At 43.9% G+C, this 20,299-nt stretch overlaps 1 long non-coding RNA gene across 2 annotated transcripts in view; it reads left to right on the top strand.

Annotated features, from left to right (window-relative positions):
• Positions 1–7,040: 7,040 nt before the first annotated feature.
• LOC123352555 overlaps positions 7,041–20,299 on the top strand; it is a 53,872-nt gene continuing 40,613 nt past the window's right edge. The window contains exon 1 of one of the 2 annotated variants that reach the window (XR_006574211.1): positions 7,041–7,147. This is a non-coding gene — a long non-coding RNA (uncharacterized LOC123352555). The remainder of the gene's footprint in view (positions 7,148–20,299) is intronic. The other variant, XR_006574214.1, reaches the window with a different exon arrangement.

The raw sequence follows: 20,299 nt of genomic DNA, 5'->3' as shown, positions 1-20,299 counted from the left end.
TGTCCCGGGCTAAAGGTTCGGTCTTTTGCTCTGGGTGCCCGTCTGATGACTGATATTGCTGCTGATGTTGCACAATTTGTCGGGGTTCAGAAGGTTTCAGCAGATCAAAGCAAGTGCGCAGCTGTCGTCCCATCATTAGAAAGGCGGAGATGCGTGGGTCGTAGCATGAGGTGTGTTTCTGTAGGAAAGTAAAAAGGTATCAGACGCTTTTGAATGGAGTGTTGTCGCCTTGCTGATTTCAAAGCGTTTTTCATTGTCTGCACAAAATCTTTCAGCTAATCGTTGGTGGACGGGATGATATGGTGCTGACGTGATGTGGGTGTATCCCATTTGCTTTAATAAAATTTTGAAAACTCCTGAGAAACGTACTGCGGTCCGTTGTCGCTCACAAGTTGTTCTGGCAGACCAAAACGACTAAAGAGTCCTTGTAGTTTTTGGATAGTACTCTCTGCAGAAGTGGACTGCATTATAGAGACTTCTGGCCATTTAGAATGGGCATCTATTGCCCACCAAGAACATGCTTCCTTCAAGGGGGCCAGCAAAGTCAACGTGAATACGTTGCCACGGGTTTTCAGGCCAGTCCCATGGGTGTAGGGGTGCCACTGGGGTGCATTCCTCACACCTGACATGACATACAAGCTTTTGCCTTCTCTTCAATAGCGCTGTCCAGTCCAGGCCACCAAAAATAGCTTCGTGCAATTTCCTTCATGCGCACTATTCCACAGTGACCGGAATGTAGCTGTTCTAACATCTGTGATCTCAGTGGTGGTGGAATAATGACACATCTCCCCCACAACAAACAACCAGATTGGACCGATAACTCCGTCCGCTTGGACATGTAGGGAACAAGGTCGGATGAGACCGGAGAGGTTTGTCGAGATGTTCCATGCATCACCAGGTCCATAACGTGGGACAATACTGGGTCAATGCGAGTTGCCTTCTTTATCTGAGTAGCAGTGATGGGTGTATTCTCTACCTGTTCAAAGTAGAAGATTTCCTTGTGGGCACTATCGTGGTGTTTGACCGGCAAAGGCAACCTTGAGAGGCCATCTGCATTGCCGTGCAGAGTGGATTTCCGATATTTGATTTCATATGTGTGTGCTGAAAGTAACAATGCCCAACGTTGCATACGACTAGCAGCTAATGGGGGAATGCCTGTGTAAGGTCCAAAAATTGATGTCAGAGGTCGATGGTCTGTGAGAAGAGTAAATTTTCGCCAAACAGGTACTGATGAAACTTCCGAATTCCAAAAACAATTCCTAATGCCTCACGTTCGATTTGGGCGTAGTTAGTTTCTGCTTTGCTTAGAGTGCGTGAAGCAAAAGCAATAGGTCTCTCTTCTCCTGAAGGCATAATATGTGACACGACTGCTCCCACTCCATAAGGGGAGGCATTGCAGGCCAATTGCAGTGGTAAGGATGGATCAAAGTGCGTTAGAACTTCAGAATTTAGCAATGCATCCTTAGCTTTGTTAAACGCAACATCACAGGCTTCAGTCCACTTCCAGGCCTTGTTCTGTCCAAGGAGCTCATGAAGTGGTTTTAGCAGTGTGGCTAACTGTGAGATGAACTTTCCATAATAGTTCAGGAGTCCTAGAAATGAGCGCAGCTGGCTTACATTTCGAGGTGGGGGGGAGCCTTCCACAATAGCTTTAACTTTTGCAGGGGCCTTATGAAGACCTGCAGAATCAATGATGTGTCCCAAATATTCAACAGAGGGCTTGAAGAATTCACACTTGTCTTTGCGAACTCGTAGGCCATACTCTTCCAGTCTTTGTAGGGTAGCCTCTAAATTCTTTAAGTGATCCTCTTCATTTCTTCCAGTGACCAGGATATCATCCAGATAGCACTGAACTCCTGACAGCCACACAAGATCTGGTCCATAGCCTCTCTGGTACAGGGCGGGAGCAGATGTTATTCGAAGGGTAGACGACAGTATCGATAAAGCCCCTTATGAGTCACAATAGTCAACAGCTCTTGGGACTTTTCATCGACGTGCATCTGTAAATATGCTTGACTCAGATCAATCTTACTGAACTTTTGTCCCCAGCCAGGCCTGCGAAGAGGTCATCGATGCGGGGAAGAGGGTATTTGCTCTGCACACAACACTGGTGTTGACAGTGACTTTAAAATCACCGCAAATCCGGAGAGAGCCATCTTTCTTCACGATTGGAACGATAGGAGTGGCCCAGGAGCTATGGGTAACTGGTATTAGGACTCCATTGGTGACCAGGCGCTCCAGGTCTGCTTCAACTTTTGGCCTGATGGCATATGGCACAGTTCGGGCTTTCAGATATTTTGGTGGACTGCCAGGTTTAATGTTCAAATGTCACAGTGATTCCCTTCATACTTCCCAAATCATCTCCAAAAACAGCAGCATGTTTCCTTAGTATAGGGGTTAGACTGGTTTCTTCTTTAGTCATCCGGTGCACTTCTGCCCAGTTCAGTTGAAATCTTCCCAAGCCAAGACCTACCCATTAAGGCTGGGTAGTTACCTCTCACCACAAACAGTGGCAATTTTAGCCACCTGTCCATTGAGCTCCACCTTAACATCAATAGTGCCAGCATAGGCACAGCTTCTCCCGTATACGTCTTCAGAACAGTTTTTGTTGCCTTAAGCGGAAGATGCTGTAGCTTTTCTTTATACACAGTCTCGGAGATCAGTGAGACGGCTGCACCGGTGTCCAGTTCCATGCGTATACGTTTGCCATCCAATAACGGGGTTACCCAGTATTCATGTGAGCCCATTGCCAAAGACAAAACATGCAGTGGCACTTCCTCTTGCAATGAGGTGTCACCTTGATCATCCTGGGTCTGCTCTAGGGTATGCAGGGTTCCTCTTTTTGTCGGCCAGACCACAGGCTCCTTTTTCTTTTGTTTACAGGCACACTCAATGTGTCCCTTTTTGCCACAGTGTCTGACACACCCAGGTCCTTACACCAGCATTCTGATGCCTGGTGACCCGGCTTACCACAGCGGTAACATTCTTGACTCTGCACAGTTTTGTGGGTCGGTTCTTGTGACACTTTTTGCACCCTAGGGGATGCACCGATGTATTGTGCCTCCCTTGTAGCCAGTTCCATGGAGACAGCAATATCAACAGCCTTCTGTAAGGTAAGCTGAGCCTCTGTCAGTAGGCGCTTCCGTATAGCTTCACTGTACAGGCCACACACTAACCTGTCACGCAGGGCATCATGTAACATTTCTTTAAATTCACAGTGTTTCTGCTAGCTTTTTTTAAAATGGCTACAAATTGTACAACTGTTTCATCTTCCTTTTGGTCTCTTTTGTGGAACCTATATCTTTCAGCAATTACCAGTGGTTTTGGGGAGAAATGAGACCCAGGATTTCCACAATGTCACTGTAAGATTTAGTTCTAGGCTTAACAGGGTTGTAGTAAGCTGCATAGCAGAGGAGTAGGTTTTAGCCCCTACAACAGTTAAGAATATTGGCACCTTTCTTCGCTTCTGTAATGTCAATTTGCAATACCAAAAAGCTCAAAACGCTCAGTATACACATGCCACTGCTCTGTATTCTCATCAAAAGGCTCCAGGGGCCTGGTCAGAGTAGCCATGATTTTTAGTTTCACTTTCACAGTCAGTGCAAACAAGCAGCTTTTTTGTTTGTTTGTTCTTTACCTTAACTTCTACTTCCTTCTGTTACTGGAGCAGCACCGGAGTCTCACCCTCGTCGCCAGTGTTATGTCCTTGGGGCAGCCGGTGTAGGAAGCAATCACTTGAGGCCAGAGAGCAGGCAGCTAACCAAAACCTCCATTTTATTTACATATCTACAGAGAGCTCCCCAGCCGGTTGAAACCGGTTGAGCTAACCCATAATAATCTAACTCAGTTGCCATAGCAACAAAACCATGACAACCAAATACACAACACAGTCCATCTGCTGTTCCAGACAGTCCTCCATTTTATGTCCAAGGCTGTGTCACTTCCCTAGTGGCTGGTAGGGGAACCCAGGCCCACTCTTTACGTCTGGGTTCCAGCCCAGGCACCCTAGACTCCACAACTCTGGTCTACTTACTCCCAGATCTAGTCGCTACTTCCTTGGGCTTTGCCCTACTTCCTCCTTATATTCTCTTGTACCTCTGGATTTACCACCTGTTTGAGATTCCTCTGCTCCCTGTTTCTACTTACCCTTTTGGCTTCTTGCCAGACCCTGTAACTCTCTAACAACAGGGAGTGACTGCAGATTATTTCCCCCATAATAAAAATAATAATTGGAGATATACCAATCTCCTAGAACTGGAAGGGACCTTGAAAGGTCATTGAGTCCAGCCCCCTGCTTTCACTAGCAAGACCAATTTTTGCCCTAGATCCCTAAGTGGCCCCCTCAAGGATTGAACTCACAACCATGGGTTTAGCAGGCCAATGCTCAAACCACTGAGCTATCCCTCTCTGCCAACCCCCTTCTATTCTGAGCTTCTTAACTTTATAGAAGCCGCCCCTGCTCCCGTCCAGGTGAGCGTCATCCTTAATTAAACATTATTGAGCCCTGGCTCCCCTCCAGGAGAAGCCTATGTGGTTAATTGGCCTCCCTTCAGGACTGGGGCAGGGTGACCACCCCATCACACTCTCCTTTTTTTACTAGAGGTATTCTGCCTCACCAATAGTGGTGCAATCCTTGTGAGGCAGTGTTAGTGACAGTGTGAGAGTTGGTTTCAAGGCCCCTGTGATGATCCTACATAAATGATTAAGTTCTATGTCAATTTTGTGTGCATGACTCAAGCATGACCATACTGGGGCACAGTAGTCTGCAGCTGAGTAACACAAGACGAGACTGGTTGCTCTGAGTGCTAGCCAGTTTCTGCAGTACACAATTCCTAGAATTCATTTTCTTTTTTAGCTTCTTGATGTGCTCTTTGAATGTCAGTGTTTCGTCTAATGTGATCCCAAAGTACATTGGATGTTCATATGCTCAAGGATGTACCATCCCACAAATCTGGATTTTTGCTTGGACTGATGCTATTTCAAGTGAAAAGTACATGCTTGTGTCTTACTAGGGCTGGCATTCAGGAACCGTGTGCAATAGTATTCTTCAGGTACACTCAGGGAACCAGTTAGAGTGTGTTCAATGTCCTCAAATCTTTCTGATTGGGTGGCAATGCAAAGATCATCTGCATAAATGAATCTTCGCACGTAAGGGAATTCTGACTGGTCATCTGTATAGACCTTAAATAGCAAGTGTGATAGCACTGAACCATGGGGCAACCCATTACATTTAACATGTAATTGACTTTTCTGACCATCCATCTTGACAACTGATGATTGACTCTTGAACAGAGAGGAGATTATCTGGACCATCTTGCCATTTTTCAAAGTTGTTACCAGTGTCAATGGAAATTCATGATAGTTTACAGTGTCATAAACAGCTGATAGATCAATAAACCACACCCCGTAATTTTGTAGCTTTCAAAAGCATCTTCGATGTACTGAGTTCATTTGCACTTGACCACAGCATGAACATCTTGGGAGGAAACCAGCTTGGTCATCAGTGAGCTACCCTTCCGCTCTTTAAGACATTCTACCCTTTCTCATTTGTTCATATAGCTTGTAGGTTGAGCAGAGTAAGGATATTTGTTGGTAACTCTTTGCAGAGTTAGGACCATTATGGGTTTTAATTAGTGCAATCACTTTAGCCTGTTTCCACGACCTGGATATCTGCATTGTCTCCATGCAAGAATTGAAGTCAAGTAGCCACTTCTGTGCTCTTGTACTGAAGATATACCATTGCATCCAGATGCTTTTGTACATTTCAGAGTTTCCCTGGCTATCGTCAGGTCCTCAGTATTGAACTTTTCATTGTGGAATTTTCTGTCTCTGAGGACTGAGCGAAGTTTCATTTTACTCTTTGCTAGGTTGAGTTGGTATGTGACTTGGTTGAGAGAGACTGCAGTGATATGCTCTGGTTGTCGTCCACCAGATTTTGGTTTGTGGGTGGTGGCCCATGTGTATTTGCACAAGATTGCAGTAGAAGACATAAACCAGGCAAATGTATTGCACAACATAATCATTAATAACCACATTGGGGTAATATCTTGCTGTCCGGATTTGGGCAAAATTCTCATTGACTTTAACAGGGTTTTGCTGGACTTAAGGTTGTAAGATCAAACTCCAGGTTTTAATAAACTAGAAATAACTTTATACCTGGGTATTTTATTAGTAGAAACCACAGAATATGTTTGGGGGAAAGCACTAATATAGCACTGAAGATTATATGGTCTGATCACTTTGTACTGAGCCCTAACACGTTTTACCAGAAGTCTCCTCTTTTCTTAACCCCTTTTCCACTTGACCTGATTATAGGTGGTTAAAAACAAACAAACATTGCCTTTTGCATCTGAGTACTTTCAGTTTACATCCAATCCTGCTCCCATTGAATGGGGTTTTCCCATTGACTTCCATGGGAGAAGGAATGGGCACACAGTGTGATGTTTTTTCTGCAGCACATATCCTGTTATGTTATGCTGCTTGAAAGTCCCTGTGCTTGTGAATATATTTGCCCAAAGATGATTAAAATATTTTTGAAAAGAGAATGTCTTCTGCTAGAACATATCCAGGCCTGAAAGTCCTAGGTATTTGTGAAATATGCAGTGTATGAAAATACAGTTAAATGACAGAGCTGGCGGAGCCAAACTGATCTTATTTTTAGGAGTGGGACTGGGGATATGTTCCTGCTTCCCTCCTCACTACCCCCACCTCAGCTGTACATATTATACAGATTCACATTTTGCTGGGCCGGCTATGGGCTACTTGGGGACAGAGCCATTTTGGACACATTTTTTCTTATTCTCATGGTGGGTCAAGTTACCACAATGTAGACTTTGATTAATTAGGGTGCAAAATCGCATGTCACCAATACAGGTTCTTTACCCAGACAGCTACATAAAATTATTATTTAAGATGGGATTGATGAGACACACAGAGAGACTTAAAGCCTTAATTTTAAATCCAAATAAACATGCAAATAAATGCAATGACACTGTCAGGAGCACAGCTGGTTCCCAGCCTGGTTGCTAGGCAACCCAGCAAGTTCAGCTGGGCCCAGTAAGCTTGGTACCGGACTCCTGTATCTACACTTGGCATTACTCCGAACTGCCACCACAACTGCCAGGCAAGTTCCTGCTCCACCCACTAGGTAGGCTGCCCATGCCTAGGCAATTTACAGCTACAATAAATTGATGTAACTAAGTGAACAACTCTCTGGGTTGTTATACTCAGAAACTCCTGAACATTATAGAAAACAAAGATAGATGAATAATGCCAGCGGCAGGGGTTGGCACCACCGTGTTGCGTGACGGACACTTGACAAAATTACCGCACTTAGTGGTGGACATTGGAGGGGTTATGTCATTCAGTCATTCAACATTTATTGAAAAATTACCACGGACCTCAAAATGTTTGCCACCGACACTTGTGTCCATGTAGGGACACGTTGCTGACCCCTGGCCAGTGGAGTATCTCATAACTGGGACATGACAACCCAATTTACACCATCTTTCACAACACATGTCTGGGACCATATTTGATAAGGTTTCAATCCGGGCCTATAGGCACTGACTCCATGCAGAGCACCCACTGGCAGCCTCCCTACCAGCTCTCCTCACACCTCCTGCCCACCAGCAGACCCCACGGATCAGCACCTCCTGGCACCTCCTGCTGCAAACAACTGTTTCTGGGCATGCAGGAAGGCTGAGACGGAGGGGGAAGGAGCAGGGATGCGGCACGCTCCGGGAGGTGGTGGAACTGGGTGGGAGGGGGTGGATCGGGGGTGGGAAGAGGCGGGGTGGATGTGGGGCCTTGGGGGAAGGGGTAGAGTGGGGACAAGACCTGGGGTAGAGCTGGGGGTCAGGCACCCCCAGCAGTTTGAAAAGTTGGCACCTGTGCCTGGGCCTATGTGTGTATGCCAGCTAACCACAATTAAACTTCCAACAGCTAGTACCCTTATTTGAATACATTAATTTCCAATACATTAATGTAGTCAGCTCCATGGTTATCTTATTGCAAAAAGCCCCTATTCCTTTTGCTGTTTACTTATTTATCACTTATTTATCACCAGGCCTGGAGGCAGAGCAGGGCTGGGGACTGAACGGGGTTGGGAGAGGAGTGAGGCTGGAGGCGAAGCTGGTCTCGGGGGCTGAACGGGGCTGGAAGTGTGGTGCTCCTTCCCCGCCCTCCATGGGGCTGGCCTGGGTCCTGCTGTGCACCCCCCAGAGCATTCCTCCATTTCCCTGAAGGGAGGCATACCCCCCAGTTTGGGGACCACCACTGTAACTGTTAATCATTTCTCCAGTTACAATGCTGCTGTACTTTCTTGGTCATTGCAACCTGGTATGATATGCTGCTTGGATGCTTGATAACCAGAAATTATCATTTTCATGGGTAGCTATGACTACAGGGACCGACCTTTCACTTGTGCTTTCTGCAACTGTGGAGATGTGTGTCACCGATGCAGGCTATTTATTTTAAACTGGAAAATTGAACTGAGATATTAAATTGAGGTTTGATTTAGACAGAGGCACATCTGAGAGTGGTTTTAATTTTGCAAAAGTTTTCTGCCTGGGTTTTGCTTTAGCACAGAGAGACTTCAATTTAGAGTAGCTTCAAAGACCCAGATCCAGCATGGCAGGAATTGGGGGAGCTTTGGCTACAGGATTCTGGGCTTGGCCCATCTCTGGCTTGTTCTGGAAATAAGCATTTCTTTAACAGGTTTGAATATTTATTAAAAAGTTATTTTCAGTACTGCATTAAGATCAACTTTAATTGTACCCTTCAGCATTACAATGGAATTCCTTTATGTTTCTGACCATGACATTAGTGACAGGGTGGCTTGTCTTTGGGTTGCCCTGACAGCAGAATATGCCTCACCTAAGAGGAATCAGGCAATTTTCTACGAAGAGCAGGAGGTGGCTGCAGTAGGGGGTAGCTCAGGAGGATGCAGTGAGTCTTCAGAGGAGATCCTGAGACCAGGGGAAGTAGTTTGCTCAGGTAGGAACGACTCTGACCAAACCAGGGGTGTTTGGGCTGTACCTTGCTGGAGGGAAGACTTTTGCATTTAGTTTTGAACTTTAAGTTAATAAGTCAGACCCTCAGGAGGGCTCTTGTGATTGAAGTGGGGAAAAAACACCATGTGGAGTTTATTTGAGGATCCAGGAAGGGAAACTGAAGTGAGGGGCTGTGTGCAGAGCTGCCCTGAAGTCACCGGGGGCGCTGTGAGGTGGCTACTCACCTACAGTCCCTAACAGCTATCTGTACTTGTATCCTCACTTTACCTTTCTAATTTTTCTCATTTATAATTTAGTACAGAATTTATCAAAATCTCTATTGATCTGGAATTCCTGTTATTTGAATTAACAGTGAAGTACTGTATATACTCGTTCATAAGCCGAATTTTTTAGTAAAAAAGGGAAGCATCAGAGAAGGGGGTCAGCTTGAACGTGTATAGAGAGGGAGAGGTGGGACACAGCCCCTGCCCCCAACAGAGGGCGCAAGGAGAGGCAGCACAGCCAGCAGAGACAGAAGGGAAGAGGCGGGACCAGAGTCTCTCCACTTCTGGCCACGCTGCTCTCCCCCCAGCCTCCGAAGCAGCTGCAGCTCCGGGGCTGGCAGGCTGCAGCTGTGCCGCTTGGCCCTGCCCCCAGAGCAGCCTGTGGCCACGCTGCCCGGGTACTGGAGCACGCTGCGGCTGTGCCGCCCGGCCCAGCCCGCTGGATCATGCTGCAGCCACACCGCCCGGTCTGGCCCGCTGGAGCAGGCTGCGGCTGCGCTGCCCAACCTGCCGGAGCAGCTCCAGCCAGGCCAGAGACATATTCCCCGGCTCTCCCCAGATAAGGCAAGAAGGGATGGGGAGAGTGTGGGGGTCCCGGGCTAAGGGTGGGGTCATGTCGGGAGTGGTCACAGGGGTTGCACAGCTTCTCTCCCCCCAAAACATTTCCCCACCAGTTGCTGTCCCGGCCCATCAAGATAAGCAGCTGGTGCGCTGGGACACTTGGTTTACTTAGGTTTACCTCCGTGCCTGCTGATGCTTGAAGTAAACAAACCATCTCAGCCCACCAGCGGCTTATCCTGACGGCCCGGGAGCCAAAGTTTGCTGACTCCTGAATTATAGGGTCAACTTATGAATGGGTCATAAACATTTTCCATTTTTACTTATCTATCTTGGGGGGGGGGCAGCTTATAAACAAACTGGCTTATGATCGAGTATATACTGTATATCTGTTTTCTTGGACAATATAATTGTAAAAAGAGTCAACAGACATCACTGTAGGAATTCAAGATGTTTCATGTTTAATCACTACTAGGGATGTACACAGATCAATAAGGAAGGCCCTTTGCTGGAACTATGCAATCTATTTTTTTCCTTACGGGTGAACAAGCTGGGAGTGTGCATATCTGACAGGTATCCAGACTGAGCCAAACCTTGCTTCAATATACCATGTCAGTGTCCGCAGGGCTACTTGAGCTTGAAGCGTTTGTCATTTTGAGAGTGGTTTCTGGGCTGAGAGGCCGAAGGTTGCTGCTGCCACTGCAAGCAAGTAGGGGAGGTGTAGAGAAATGGACTAAAGATTTACTGTTGAGCTAGCAAGCCAAAGCTACAGTGAAAAATAATGCAGAACGGGTAGTTAGATCTATGTGATAGCTCATATAGATTAATGGGGAGAACCTAGCCAATGAATTTAATCTCTTGGTGCGTGGGTGGTGAGAAGTGCAGCCAAGGCAACATGCAACATCAGTGCAGTGTGGCAAGAGAGGGAAGAAGGCAATATTAATCCGGGAGTTGATGTTTATTTCTGAAAATAAGTTTTTTAAAATAGGGATTGTGTCCTGCTGGTGGCCAAACAGACTCGAGGACAGGTGTTGTCAAATTGAACCCAAGATCACAAATCCAGTTTGGATAGGTTTGGATTATTTTATAAACTATTCTGACTCACTTATAATCTTCCCAATGTGTCTCTATTTATGCCTGTGTTTTGGAAATGCATTCTCCTTCCACGAGACTGAAAAGGTAACAGTTGCTTAGTCTGGGGGAAAAAATGAAAACCAACAGTAGCCAAGCTTTTTAAGTACATTTTCCCTCCTTTTCTGGTAAAAGATTTGTAGCAAGAAGCCCTCTAGACACAGGGACTTAATGCTTAAAGTGAAGATAAAGGCATCACTCTGTGTTTATACTGGCGTAAATGAGATCAGAATCTGGCCCACTGTATCTGGCTATGTGTTTGTGTAGGAGATCAGAGAAGGGACAGCCTCAAAATCTCCTCCTCAGGTTTTAATGCTGCCTTGATTCTCTCTTTGCTGTTGCAGAAACAACACCCAAGGCCATAGGGTCATGCAGTCATCTCACTGGACAAGGGTTATGCTCAGGTCTCCCCTTCAGCTCCAATGTAGGGTTGTGTACATTAATAATACAAAAAGAGGCAGCAAAGGCTCAGTTATGTGAGGTTGGTGCCACTGGCATAGAAAGAGTTGCAGCAGGCTCTTGATCTGTATTAGGATTGAGCTAGCTAGCAACAGTCTCTTCATCTCTGCACCTGGGTAGGAATAATGGGATAGAACACATAGATCCCTACACTATGATGCAGCAGCTGGAATTGCTGCCATCAGTGCACCAGGTTCATGCCTAAGCCTAGAGTTGTGGGAATAAAGCTGGTTAGAGATTTTTTTTTTGCCATTCTTTGTTTGTTTTGATGAAAAATGGCTTTAACATAAAATGGAAATTTTTGCAATGGAAAATTCATTTTGCATATACATTTTTTGGAGTTTATGTCAAAAAATGGAAAAAACCTAAAACCAACATTTTGGTGAGTTTTCATTCCCCCCCCCCCCCCGACCCCAACTGAAACACAAAAATGCTGGTGAAAACCAAAAGTTGTTGTTTTTCTCCAAAAATTTTCAGGGGGAACTAAATTTCCTGACTAGATCTGCTTGGGAAAAAATTCTGCAGTCACTTACACCCCTCCAATTCCATTGATCTTGCAATACATCGGCATATGGACTGACTGAGGACAATATTTGGCCCTTAAATTTGGAGTTAAATCACAGCCAATACTAGAGATACAACAATGGGGCCAAAATCTGCCTTCAATTACCTTGCCAAAAGTCTCTCCCCTGAACTGAAAAACTTATTTTTATTGCTTTGTGGATTTTGTCAGGCTCTGAGCATTATTGTGGTGTGGGTTTTATAGTCTGAAATAGGTTATAAAATGAGAAATAATAAACATGCTTCAGCAATGTTCTCTAACTAGCTCAATGCAGCAGGATGGGGTCTACCCACTGCTGAATGTGATCAGGCTCTCTGCCCTTTGCCCTCCTCCTTCAGTCAGTACAGGAAATAAGGGAAAGTAATGAAGTAGTGCCTTTTAAATGTTGATTTCAGTGCACAGGGGCACACCATGTGGAAATGCTCTCAGAAATAGGTCTTATTGATGCATTTTCAAAAGATGAAATGTCATAGGTAAACTACAGAAAGCCAGCTGCTCACTGTGCCTTCATAGACGAAACAACAGACTGATGTGCACCATGCTACTATGATTTAAAAAAAACATAAACACAATTTTTCTTTAAAATGACCTTCTTCCAGGAGAAGCTTATAGATGAATCACTGATGGGAAGCAATAATTAACTCTAGCTGTGCTTTGTATTCAAATAGAGACAGAATGGTCTAAGAAGAACCAGGTGATATTTGAACACACAAATGAGCTTCTCATTGATCTTCTAACCCTTTGGGAATGCAGCTAACATGCACAAGCCAAGAGAGAGTTCCGTCTGAAAGAAAAGAGTATGGACTTTGCAATGGTGAGAATTAAGTTCTCCTGGGACTGTGGTCCTGTCAGATCTCACACGTTTAAGTAGGGATAGACTGGGCCACTGTTTTTATAGGAGACCTCAAAGGAAATCCAGTGTCCTCCAAAAAGTGTTTTGATAATGATTCAGTGGCACTTTCTCTTAATCAGTCCTGAACCAATGCCCTCATGGGAGTGGGCATTGTGCTGTGTGATACAGTATTGTCTGGATTGGGTGTACAATTAGTCTGGGTATGCTTGTAATTATTATATATCCTTCATGATATTTTTGCAAAGGATTAGGATTGTTGTTAGTTTTATTATTACATATTAGGATTGGTGTTTTGGCGAAATTCCAGTTTCAGAATCTACTTCTTGTTTTCCAAAGCCCCTCCCCACTTGCAATTTCAATAAGATAATGTAATCTTACCCTCTTGTCCCAAATTGCTTTATCATGTTGCTGTGCACAATTAAATGGTAGTGGGTGGATTGATCCTTGTGTAAATTTAGTAAGTGCTCTAGAATTTTTACACGTATCGCCCTTCCAAGGTGTGTTATACTAGTATGGATAATGCACAATCACTTGTAAGGTTGTTGAATGGATTCCAGGACTCAAGGCGTGAGAACCCCTTCCTTTACATCCAAGTTCTATCTGACCCTGACACTGCTTCACTTTGAAGATGTGAGAGGATCACAACACAAGGCAATATGTACTAGAGAAATAAAAGGGAAAATTAAAATATATAAACAAAACAAGGCAAAGTCATTCTGAATGAGATACCTAAGCTTCCTCAAATGGGATGAAACTAGATGCAAGTGAGTGATTTTCCACTGATCCTTTGGTCTGAAATTCATCATTTTGCAATGATCAGAAAATGCACCCAGAAACTTCTCTCACAGAAGCTCTAACTGGAACCACATTAAAAAAAAAAACAATGAGTAAGTCTGGCTGTTTTCCCCTTTATTATTCTATGGGCTACAGTGATGGGGTGTTCACCCCTACACTCACCCTGAAGGGGTTAATGGCGGCCAGATGGAAAACTCCAATTAGTACAGAATGCTGTAGCATATCTCTTCAAGCAACATTCATGGGCTATCATGAGCATGTCAAACCTGTCCTTCACTCTCTACACTGGTTTCCCATAGAACATCAAGTCAAGTACAAAGTCTTGGACCTTATCTTCAAGGAGCTCAATGGACTGAGACCCTCATGTCTAAAAGACCGCTTAAAGCTTCATAATGAGAATAGTAGTTGACAGCTCAGCTTCTCAGGCACAATGGAACTTTCTACTCTAAGGATAACTCTTGCCAGTGTAGGAGACTAAGCATTCAAGGGGGCTGATCCAAGACTGTGGAATAAATTCCCACTGGAAGTAAGGACCATCACAAACCTTGCACCTGCAAGTGCAAGGCCCACTTTGACCTTGTGTCCTCTAAGATAAACACATAGCAGTGTGCACATTTAAAAAAATAACCATGAAAAGTGAAAAGCCAAAACTCTACCAAAAGAAAACACTCCACTCCACATACAATTCTCCTTCTGGGGAGAGAATGAGAGAGAGAATGACCCATATGTAACAGGTGTCAGTCAACTTGCTTAATGCGATGCTGGAAGGTGCTCAAATGCTACAGTGATGAGGGATCCATAAGAACTGATGTAGAACAGAATAGATCAGTTGTTTTCAACCTATGGACTCCTGGGCATCTGCAGAGAATCTAAGATTTCCAAAGGGGTCCTCACCTCCGTTTGAAATTCTTTAGGGGTCCACAAATGGAAAAAAGGTTGAATACCACTGGATTAGATGATCACCAGTGGCTTTGAGGGCAAGCCACTTTGTAGAATTTCCACAATTTCAGCAAATGTTTTGTCTGTGGGTTTAATAGTAACTGTTAGGCTAAGAGAACAGGAGTACTTGTGGCACCTTAGAGACTAACACATTTATTTGAGCATAAGCTTTTGTGGGCTACAGCCCACTTCATCAGCTGCATAGAATGGAACATATAGTAAGACGAGATATATACATACAGAGAACATGAAAAGGTGGAAGTTGCCATACCAACTCTAAGAGGCTAATTAATTAAAATGAGCTATTATCAGCAGTAGAAAAAAAATTGTAGAGACTGTCCGTTTTGGCGAATGTACATGGCAGAGAGGCATTGCTGGCACATGATGGCATAGGACAGTCTCTACACAAAAGAATAAATGGACACAAATCTGACATCAGGAATCATAACATTCAAAAACCAGTAGGAGGACACTTCAACCTCTCTGGTCACTCAGTAACAGACTTAAAGGTGGCAATTTTGCAACTGAAAAGCTTTGAATACAGACTCCAACAAGAAACTGCTGAACTGGAATTAATTTGCAAACTAGATACCATTAACTTGGCCTTGAATAGAGACTGGGAGTGGCTGGGTAATTACAAAAATTGAATCTATTTACCCATCTTAAGTATCCTCACACCTTCTTGTCAACTGTCTGAAATGGGCCATCTTGATTATCACTACAAAAGTTTTTTTTTCTCCTGCTGATAATAGCGTGTTTTAAGATTAGCTTCTTAGAGTTGGTAGGGCAACTTCCACCTTTTCATGTTCTCTGTATGTATATATATCTTCTTACTATATGTACCATTCTATGCCCACGAAAGCTTATGCTCAAATAAATTTGTTAGTCTCTAAGATGCCACAAGTACTCCTGTTGTTTTTGCAGATACAGACTAACACGGCTGCTACTCTGAAACCTGTTAGGCTCAGCAGGTTATAGGATTTAGGTCACTTTATGCTCCACAAAATTCATACTTTTTCCTCACCAGTTATACTCTTAGCGATTATACACTGTTACACTCCTATACTGGGCTATCAAACAAGTCAATTTTCCTCAAACAACTAGACATTCCTAACCCTTTTTGAACATTTTTTTCTAGATGAGCCAGGTACTCACAGTCCCGATGGCTGCAGGCTGCATTTCTGTTTCACTAAGCCTCTGGCGTCACTCTCTGTTTAACTGGATTCCTGGATTAGGATCACATTCTTATTGCCAATTGTTCTGCCTTTTGGTCTTTACACAACTTGCATGATATGAAGGAACCGTAAGTGCACAGTGGGGTCCAAATAACTATGATTACAAACCATACACAGCATGCAAAGCCTAGCTACATATACATACTGCTGCTCTGGCAGGGCTTCTGAAGCCTATAAGACTGAGAGCCACTAGAGGGCTCACAAACTACTTCAAAAGATACTTCCTAGTTCCTAGACACCACATCTTCTTTATTTCCTCCTCTCTTATTCCTTCTGTGATTCATTCAATCAATGTCCATACCAGTTAGTAACACAGAAATTGCCATACGGGATCACAGCAGTGGTCCATCTAGCCCAGTGTATTGTCGCTAAAAGTAGCTACTATCAGATGCTTCAGAGGACAATGCAAAACCCCTTGTAGTAGGAAGTTATGGGATATCATACTCAAGGGAAAGCTTCTTCCTAGTTCCCATTATTAGTTAGATGTTGGTGTTTGCCCTGAAATATGAGGTTTTGTATCCTTCTGAAACCCTTGGTTATTTTTCTAAATCCTGTCTATTGTAACTGGATAATCTTGTTATCCCTATAGATGTCCAATCTGTCTTTTGAATCCTATTACTTTTTTTTTTCATTTTCTTTTTTGTGTTGTCTTTTCTTTCTTTGAAAAGCAGCATTTCTTTTAATTTTTTCTTTTCTCTTTGCCCCATTCATTTACATTGTGTCTCATAATAAAGTTTGGAATCCTCATTTTTTTTTTAAAGAGGCAGCTGATATTACAATTGATGTGTATGGGAACCCCCAAAATGTGGGCTTGCTTCACAGAGGCTGTGTGGAATGGGGTTTATCCCTGGAAGGCAGGAAATTTTTTCAGATTCTCTGGAAATATTATTTAAAATGCATGTGAAAAAGCAGACTTATTTAACATATATGAAAATACTAATACAAATAATTTACTAAATCCTTTATCTTAACTGAATAGTTTCAAATAAAATGGGCTTGTTGTTTTATTTAAACCCCAAAACAACCCCCCCATCACATCTGTCCAAGACTTTGAGAACTCTCCATGCATCTGATGAAGTGGGGTTTTAGCCCACGAAAGCTTATGCCCAAATAAATGTATTAGTCTCTATGGTGCCGTAAGGACTCCTAGTTGTTTTTGCTAATACAGACTCACACGGCTACCACTCTGAAACCTTTTCCCCAGTATCTCTGTAACTAGAGATCTGTCAACCCCCTAAGCCATCTGTGCCCCCATCAGATACCTTTTGTAATAGTGATATCACTGTGCAGAATATGTAACCCACACTAGCATTCATGGGCATTATACATGCAAGCGCACAGTGCATAGATGCTAGGATAAACCATATTGTTCCTATTATTTTTCCTGAAAGAAAATAACCCTAGAAGAAATGGAACTGGAAATGCTTCCTCATTGGTCAATGCTGCTACACTTCATGGTATAAATGCGAGAGAAGCATATCAGGAAGGTAATAATTTTATTCATAATGCTGTGGGTTTTGAGAGAGCATAAAACAGGAGGAAATTGAGCGCAGAGCCTGGTTTGTTCAGACGGGGGTCAAAGTAAAAGCTTATTAACTTAATAATACACGTACTAAAATGTACTTGCAGAACACTGAGGACCTAGATACGAAGAAGGGATTTGTGCTCTTTAGGAAGATAATAAACAAAACAGAACTTTCAGAGTGGGCCCATAAAACAAAACATAATTTGAGTTTTTATGCAGCCTGAGCCTGTTTTTAGACGCACTCCATGATGCAATCTTTCAAAGAATATTAGATCATTTTACTCCACATCATCAGCTATTCAAAACATCGCAGCCATATTTTATTATGCATAGGAATAACATAACCTTTTAGTTGGGTACTTATGTCTTAATATCAAAATGTATATTTTGACTCTGGTTTATAAATCGGTTCACTCCATGCATCACAATCATCAACTCTTCTAAATATAGCAAGCATATATTTTATTATGCAGTGGAATAACATCTCTTAGCTGGGTGCTTGTGTCTTAAAATCAAAATCTGCATTTTAAAATTTGAAGCCTGACAGCTGCAGAAGCTTTAGGAATTCTTACACTCATATCCTTGACACTGAAGCTTTGCACTAAATACTAGTACTGACAAGCTTTTGGTGTTTGCTTTCTAGCTCTAATGCTGTCACTTCATTCAACTACCTTTCCATTGTTGCAGTGGCAGACTGCTGCAAAGCTCTCTTAAAATCAATATCGAGCTCTGGGGGGTAGTGGAGGAGGGAAAGAAATTCTATTTCTGTGTGTAGTCAGGAATTTTGAAAGAACCCGGTGAACAGATGGTGTAAAGCGCACATGAGTTCCTCCAGCAGAATCAACGCAGCTCAAACTCTGTGAGGAAAATCTCTTATGAATCCATATGTAATTCTTTATCATTTTGCAGCTGACAGGTGTAGGATTTGAAGTGTGCGGTGCACCATCTTCAACTATCTGCCTGTTACTTTTTAAAGCTCAGCACATCTCTTGACTCAAAATCAGACAAGAGAAAATTATAATTATTTATTTGTATTGCAGCAGCATCTTGGAGCTCCAGTCATGGACTAAGCCCCCACTGTTTTAGGTTCTGTACAAACATAGAAAGAAGATAGTCCTTGCCCCAAATAGCTTACAATTTAAGTATAAGCAAGACACCAGGTGCATTCAATGGCAGGGGGAGCACAAGGAAACAAGACAATATTTTCTTGTCCACCATGATAGGCAGTGGGGTCAGCACACCAGCTGCCTAAACCTTGTGATGCCCAGGAATAACAAAGGAGAGTTTAAAGGAAGGATATGAACAATGGCTTTGCAGATGTTTATGGGAAGCACATCCCAACTTTGAGGAGCAGCACAGGAGAAAGCACAAAGGAGCTTGTTTGAAAATGTATCAAGTGGCCGATGAAGGCTGCCATCACTGGCCACACAGAGATGAAAGTCAACATCATGACAACATGTAAGAGTTAATAGTTAGGGTAGGGATAGGTCATGAAGGGCCTTGACAGTAAAGACTAATAGTTTGTTTGATGCGATAGAAAAAGGGGAGGCTTGGAGGGATGCAAAAAGAGGGCTGATGTGGTCAAAGAGACAAGCTGGGCAAAGATTTCTGCAGCAGTGTTCTGAATGCACATAAGTGGGGCAAGGCTGCATTTGTTTAGGTCAGAGAAGAGAATAGTGCAGAAATCTCCAGTTCCTTTACATAAGCCAGGAAGAATGACAACAACATGCCTTTTGTCACCTGTAATGTATTTCTAGAGATGGTCAGCTCTTGGAACGATCTTTTCATTCCCAAAATGTAGGGAATCAGAGTGTGGTCACCAAATTTAAATGAATATCCACAAAATACTTGTATTCATCTGGCATGATGGGAGCACGGAGATAGGAAGCAGTTTTGTGACTATTTGTCTATTTTTAATAAGCATGAACTTCATTTGCTGTCCGTACAGCGGTCGTCTTCTAGTTGTAGGACTGTAAGTGTGCTTTTGTTGCCATTGTTGTGCCCCACATAACCCATTGTCAGATTAAGCACCATTATCCTCTTTAGGACCCTGAGATTTCTTCCATGTCCATGCATGAAGAAGTGCTTGCAACCACGGACCACTACCACCCCTGCAGCATGCTCCCTTTCCCCTCCCATCCCAAAGGTAACCCCTCTGCTGAGGCTTTATGGAGTTGGAGTATTTGTGAAGAAGCTTCCAGTACCTCCAGAATCTTTTCCGCATAAAGCAAAGAGGGTGGGGGCGGGGGGGGAAAGCAGAAGTTAGCCTAAGTTCATACAGACTCTTGACTTGTGCCACTCTTCTGTGGACACCCCTTTCTCCTCTGGGGGAAACTAAGGTTGTGGTCCTACAGAGACCATGCTAGCCAGAGGCTACCAGGAGTCTATGGGGCCAGGTAGCAGATTGAAATTGATTTCAATCTGCTACCTGGCCCCATAGATTCTTTGAAATTCATGCAAATGAGTCTAGAACCCCTTAGCTTCTTCCACTGGGTGATAAATCCTAACTCCTTTCAATATCAATGTTATTTCCAGCAGGAAACTGAAATGTCACAAAGATTTGCCCTCTAATGAAGGTTGGATATTAGGAAAAACTTTTTCACTCAGAGAGTGGTGAAGCACTGGAATGGGTTACCTAGGGAGGTGGTGGAATCCCCTTCCTTAGAGGTTTTTAAGGTCAGGCTAGACAAAGCCCTGGCTGGGATGATTTAGTTGGGAATTGGTCCTGCTTTGAGCAGGGGGTTGGACTAGATCAGGGGTCCCCAACCTTTTCAGGACCAGGGACCGGTCATGCCTGCGGAGGGAGCGCTCGTCCCACGGCTCGGGTAGACCTTCCGCAGGCGTGCCTGCGGGCGGTCCACCGGCTCCGGTTGAGCTGCCGCAGGCATGACTGCGGACAGTTCGCTGGTCGCGCGGCTCAGCTGGACCGCCCGCAGGCATGCCTGCGGCAGCTCAACCGGAGCCG

Source organism: Mauremys mutica, chromosome 1 (assembly GCF_020497125.1).
Source record: "Mauremys mutica isolate MM-2020 ecotype Southern chromosome 1, ASM2049712v1, whole genome shotgun sequence".
Taxonomy (NCBI): domain Eukaryota; kingdom Metazoa; phylum Chordata; order Testudines; family Geoemydidae; genus Mauremys; species Mauremys mutica.
Note: the sequence above shows the minus strand (reverse complement) of the source record. Positions and strands in the feature narration are given on the sequence as shown.